This window comes from Trachypithecus francoisi, unplaced genomic scaffold, assembly GCF_009764315.1.
Source record: "Trachypithecus francoisi isolate TF-2019V2 unplaced genomic scaffold, Tfra_2.0 Lachesis_group12, whole genome shotgun sequence".
NCBI classification, from domain to species: Eukaryota; Metazoa; Chordata; class Mammalia; order Primates; family Cercopithecidae; genus Trachypithecus; species Trachypithecus francoisi.
In genome coordinates this window covers 31,059,012-31,065,505 of record NW_022681457.1, presented here as the reverse complement: position 1 = coordinate 31,065,505, position 6,494 = coordinate 31,059,012, and the positions used below count along the sequence as shown (strand labels likewise).

The following is a 6,494-nucleotide window of genomic DNA, read 5'->3' as shown; positions in this document are numbered from 1 at the left end:
ATTTAATTGAGAAGTAAAATCCTAGCACACTCTTTAGCTCCTAGGAGCAACCCTACTCAGCGTATGCTCGGTGCTTTTTTACTCTTCTCATCCCTCTGCACTTAATAAATTGTCATAAAGTCTATTCTATGATGATTCTAAAGTAGAAATGATTGCAGACCAGTGCCTTTTGACAAGAAGAAAATCATGACTTACCTCTTTATCTACCCTGATGCCTTGGTGCATAAGTATGGGAAGCTGGATAAGCAGGTGGGCATGAGTGGATAGCTGAGCAGACATGTCATTCTAACAACCAGCTGAATCTTGAGAAGGGGTTTTAAATGGAGTTTTTCCATGTTCTAATGCATAAATAAGCTCTCAGTGCTTGCTTATTAAGCTCCAGGGTGGGCCCAATTCAGGAACCTAAGGAAGCAGAGAAGCCTGTAGACAATTATGTCAAGTCAAATTAGTAGGCATTTTTTCCAGATTGGTGAGTGGGGGTAAACACTTTAGTTAATCATTTAGAAGACAAATAATGAACATTTGGAGGATGTGCATCTAGCTTTGTCATAGAAAAACAAGGAGGTCATCTGGGAGTCTTATTTAAATCACATGAGAAAGGATGGTTCTTTGTAATGAGCAATTTCCTAAAATACAAAAGGGTAGAAGGATTTCTTAATCACTGCTGTTTTCTAGGAGCACAAAACTCAGGTAAAGTTCAACACTGTTAGTCTTTAATATCTACTTTCAGTGAAATAGTAAAAAGTTGGAAAGAATGGTAGCCTTTGTTTAAATGGTCACTCTATCATGCAGACAGAGCTTGGCTACAAGTGTCAGGTAAACCTATCGCTCATTCACTCCCACAGTCAATTGCACCAGCTGCAGATGGTTGGAGAATTCCACTGTCAAGCAAAGTCATCAACATTTCAGGTGACACCTGGGTTATTCCAGACATCGTATTTAAAAGGGAATAAAGGAAAAGTAAAACTCCTTTCCACTTTCCAACTCATCGAGTCTTGTAATTTCTCATTCAGTTAAACCAACTAATCAGATAAATAGAAAACAGCCTTCAATTTTGTCAAATGTTTTAAGTATAGAGTTAATAACACAGCTCTTAGTCTTGTAAAGATTTGAGGTGGTATCCAATGATGGCTGTTTGAATAAGAGTAGAAAGCTTGTGGAAGAAATATCTTGTCATATGGAGGTGACCTCAATTTTTAAATAATCCCAAGTAAGTGACTTTCTAATATTTATTAGTTTATTCATTCAGATAACAAATATTTGTTGAGCACCTAGTATGTGCCAGGTACTGAATAATGGCAACACAAAAATAAGTTGGAAGTTTTCCCTGCATGCCATAATTTCCTAGTCTAGTGGGGAGGAATAACATTTAAAATTCACTTGTAACCCAATGCAACAAGTACAAGCAGAGGTTAGTACAAGAGGTTACTGAAATGCAGGAGAAGATATAACTAACAGCCCCATGAGAGGACTAGGGATATACTCACACAGAAGTGACCTTGAATGAAATACTGAAAGATGAATGAGAATTAGCTAGACAGAAAGGGTGGGGGGACTTTCCAAGAAGTAGAAGTATATGGTTGTACTTTCCAAGTATGTATGTACTTTCCAAGTAGCAGAGGCATGAAGGCATTTAAACTATATTGTATGTGAAGACCCACTGGTTGTGTAGGGTGGACAGAGAGTGGGTGTAGTGAAGAAATGGGTGGCTATGTGACTACAGAGTGAAGCCACAGGTCTCATGGGATGACCACAGGAATCTTGCTTCAGAGTTTCCTGGATTAACTGATAAAATTCAGACTGACGGTCTTAACTGAGACCTACCGTATGAGGCTGTTCATGGAGTAAGGATCTAAAATTAGCATTTTTTTTGCAATATTCCTGGAAAGTCTGATACACTCTGGAGTTTGATACTTACTGTTGTAGATGTTGGCAAATTTGGATGATAAGGTTCATATTTACTAAAATATAAAGATTAAAGTTTACTCTGTAGGAATTTCAGAAACAGTGAAGGCATTTAAACTGGAGTTAGATGTCACATTTTCTGTACAGTAAGAACACTGGCTGTGGTGTGAGTAATCAATGGTAATGTGGGGTGGGTAGGGTTATGACACAACCATAATAATAACAATGAGTTAAGATGTGATTGCCACAGTATAGGCAGGAGATGTTTTTGAGGGTTTAAACTAAAGTAGGAAGGAAAAAGATTTGGAAGATATTTAAAAGGTATAATTGGCTAAATGCTGTGAACAATTGGATATGGAGGCTGAGTGGAGAAAGGAGCCTGGAATGACAATGACGTTTTTTGTTTTGGTAACTTGGGTTTTATAAGAGTATGTGTCCATTAATGCACACATCTGTGTGTGTGTTGTTGAATGCTTTACACATATCACCTTATTTAATCCTTTCAATGGCTATGAGGGAACGTTTTTGTCTGTATTTCATCTCTTATCCATGAGAAAGAGTCTTAGAAATGTTAGCAAAGTTGTCCTAGATCCAGATTTTCTAGATTGTGTGATAATTAAGTACAGTGACAAGATTCAAATTCAGGCAGGCTGAGTCCAGGCTCTCCACTACACCCACCATTTCTCCATAGAAATAATTCAAACATGGCTCAGGAAGGGAGGATTGCAATTCCTCTACTCATTCAAACATCACTGAAGCCTTCACTAAGGAAGCCTGTGTTGCTCTGGGTTCTATGTCAGGTTATCAAACTAGTAATAACAATAGTCTGTTTCTCTGTGCATTCTGGTTTTCAGTTTGCTTCTGTACTAATTATATAGTTCACCCTTTTATGAGGTTAAGAACTGAGAATGAAAGCACTGGTCTTTCTTTGAATAGCATAGTACGAAATAAATTGCTCTGTTTAGAAGAACAATATTGGCCACTACTTCTGTCCCTATGGGAATGACATAACTGCTCTTTAGAGTAGATGATTTTTCATTTAATAAAATACTTCACAAGTCTCCTAGGGAAGGGAAAGTGAGATGCTCCTTATCTCCCTGCACCTACTGTAGTATAAAAGGAGATCATGAAACTTACATTCTGCATAAGAAACAAAGAGTGATTAGGAGTTGGAAAAAAGGAAGGTGAAAACGGGAAGGAAAGGACAAGAGAAAGAAGTTCTCAGTGGTATGGGTGGCCAAATAAAAAGAAGTGTTGAATATCTAATCTACCTTTGCCATATGATGCTGTTATGTATCCCTTACTCAGTCAGGCCAAACATTTTGCGCTGATAGTGACTTTGAAGAGTGCTGTTGTGAGTAAACAAAAGAAAGGAACTAGGTCCTATATAAAAGGTCAATTTTGATTAGAGAACATATTACTCTATACATAGTGACCAGGATCTCATAAACACCTGAGAACTTAAAAGACAAACACATTGAGTGGGCTTAGGAAATTTACATACAATTGCTTAAAAGCCTGAATCTTATATACAGTGGGAAATCCAAAGCTTGCTCAATGTCTTTTTGTTGTTGTTGTTTATTTGTTTGCTTTTCATTTTTAAGTTGAGTAACATAAAGGAATGGAGGGAAGGGAGTAGGACAAAGAGGAAAAAAAACAGTGGATGAGAGTGAAGGTATTTGCGAGCAGGGCAACTGAAAAGCGAGTGAGAAACACAGGTATGAATGATTTGAGATGGTCCAAGGAAATATGAGAAACATTGCAGGTATAATGAATTAACCTCTTCAAAGTCTTTATTAAGAGAACAGAAATAAGTGTGCAGGTTTAATTTCATTTTGCAAGCAGCAAAACCCTTCTAAGGTTTCTTCTGTTTTGAAGGAGCTGGGAATTTAGAAACCACATTCTCTAGATTCTCTTGACTATGGAATAGAATACAATTTATGTTCTAACAACAAGGTGCACTGGAGCATGATTTTCAAGGTGGAAGGGAGACAAGAATACATTATTTTTTTCCTTTGGCAGTGCTAGGCAAATGCCATGTGCTTCAGCAGATGTGAAATTTCTGTAGAGGTTTTGCTGTAATCACCAAGAATAGTTTTCTGGAGTTCCTTGTGCTGGTAGGCAGACCCTGGTTACCACCTGGTTTTCCACACTATTCCTGTAGTGGTGAACCTAAAAGCTAGCAGAAGTTACCCCTGACTTTTGCATCTTTAGTACTTTCAAAGATTTTGTAAGCAATTAATCCCCTATGTGAAATCTCTCTTTGTTAAAAAATACTTAGAGTGATTTCTGTGTCCTGACTGAAACTTGGATTTGGGATTGATGATGATAAACTTTATCTTGAGCCCTGTATGCCTAAAAAATAACCATAGTTATGAAAACTTTCACTCTTTTGCCTCAACCACTCTTGCCCTTGCATGTTCCAAGATAAGACCTCACTCTATCCTTCCTCATGGCTCCCATAAGACTGTGATGGCTCCTTTGTTTACTGTCCTCTCCATACTTTACCATTGTCATATATGCTCCTTCTTAGACACATAAAGAAGTTTCCTAACACCTTAAACATCATAGTGAGCTAAAATAATATCATCATTAAGAATTTTTAATTCATCATAATTAAGAATCCTCTAGGATAGAATTCCTACTCTAATCTTCTATAGAAAACACTTGTTATGCTAAAATTGCTTCTTGGCCATCACATGGTTAAATTAGTTACTCCAAGACTAAGTGGGCAGACCATATTATTTTTTAAACTTTTACTGCTTGCAATTGTGTCCTATGGCAAGTAACTTCTCTCTAAAATTTTGATCTTCTATAAAAGAAAAATAATTAATTAAAATTTTGGGTAACATATGACAAATGTAACATTCTAAAAAGTATAATAATGTATTTGTATATTAATATAAATTTTCTCTATGAACATGCTCATCTAATAAATATTCAGATTTTTACCATAGAAAAAGTTACCTTTATAATCATAGCCTAAAACCTACACTTTTAATCAGTTGCATTCATCATCTTGTGTTCCTTTTATAGATAATTCTCAAAATAAACAACAAAAGTCCACAGGAATTTGAGAGTAGTATAATATTAATGACATTCTACACTTAAAATAAATTGTATTCCTTTACTTATTTTCTAAAGGAATGTATTGTATACACCCCTATATTTTTATTGAATACATCTTTCTTCATATGCAATTTATAACAGCTAATTTTTCCCATCAATAATTCTAACTTCCTTTCGCACTTGCATAGATTATGGCTGATGTTCTAAACAGTTGGTGACAGGAAATGTGAAGCAAAGAACAGTGAGAAATTAAAAATCATAAGCATATCGTGTTATTAAACATCTCCAGGATTCCTGGATGGTAAAGAAAATAAATGTATTATCAGTTAAAATAAGTAGGCTTACACTATTTTAACAAATAACTTTGATTCTCAGTGATTTACAATCCATGGTTTTATTTCTTGTTCATGCGAAATGTCCATTTTAGGTTAGCAAAAACTCTCTTCATCATAGTGTGTATGGGACCCAGAATGTGGGGTGGCATCATCTCAAATGCAGTAAGTTACCATGCCCAAGTACAAGAAGATCTCTTAAAATCTTATTAGGCCATTCAATTCTATGGCTTTGAATTGGCAGATGTCACTCTCACTCACACTCATCAAACAAATCACATAACTCCACACAATCCCAAATTGTGTCTGTGCCTGGAAGATAGATGGAATAAAGCCAGAAATATTTGGCACACAGTACCATTAAGGAATACTACAGAAACTGAGGGAGGTGATTAATTCTACAAGGCTTTTTATGCATGGTATTATTTGGATTACACAATTCTTTTAGGTTATACTCACATGTGGTTTTGTGTTACATCTCACGTGAAGCAATTTAGAGAACTCAGCATCTTTTGTTTGGAAGATGATTAATATCCATAGGTAATCTTTAATGGGATTGCTCTTATATCCATTCCATTCTATATTCTCCTCACTGTAAGATCAGTCAGGTATTTACAGCATGCCTGGTATATATAAAGTAATCAGACAATATAAAGATGAATCAGTCATACATTACACTCAAGGAACTTATATTGTGCTAAAAGAGATAAGACATACATAATTATTACAGAAGTTATAAAATAATAAGTGTGAGAGTTTGCAGTAGGAAAATGTCACTTTGGGCTTGGCAGGGAAATGGTAGCAGAAAGCATTATATTTTTGTTGGATGAGTAGCATGTCAATATTTGTAGAAGGAGGAAGTGAGCATCGGAAGGAAAGGAAACATATAAACAAAGCTATGCTGACAGAACAGGGTGATCTAGTAGATCAGCAAAGAATATGTGAAGGGAAGAACAAAAGAATATTGAAAGTGTAGTGAACATATGGCAATAAAACAGATAAACTTGGTTGCAAACATCCACTAAGAATTTCATCTGCTATTGTATACATATCATAAAAGTTTGGAACATGGTATAAGGAATCTAGGTAGACCAAAAGATGAAATAATACTTCTGCTTTCTGACACTGAATTGAGGAAATGTGAATTCTTAGCATGAACGAATTTTGCAACCAGTATTTTCAGAATAA

General features: G+C 35.7%; 1 long non-coding RNA gene across 1 annotated transcript; it reads right to left on the bottom strand.

Annotated features, from left to right (window-relative positions):
- Positions 1–3,680: 3,680 nt before the first annotated feature.
- Positions 3,681–5,816, bottom strand: LOC117093823. Its single transcript, XR_004441259.1, has 2 exons — positions 5,766–5,816; positions 3,681–4,077 (listed from the first exon to the last, which is right to left on the bottom strand). It is a non-coding gene; the product is annotated as an uncharacterized LOC117093823 (long non-coding RNA).
- Positions 5,817–6,494: the final 678 nt, after the last annotated feature.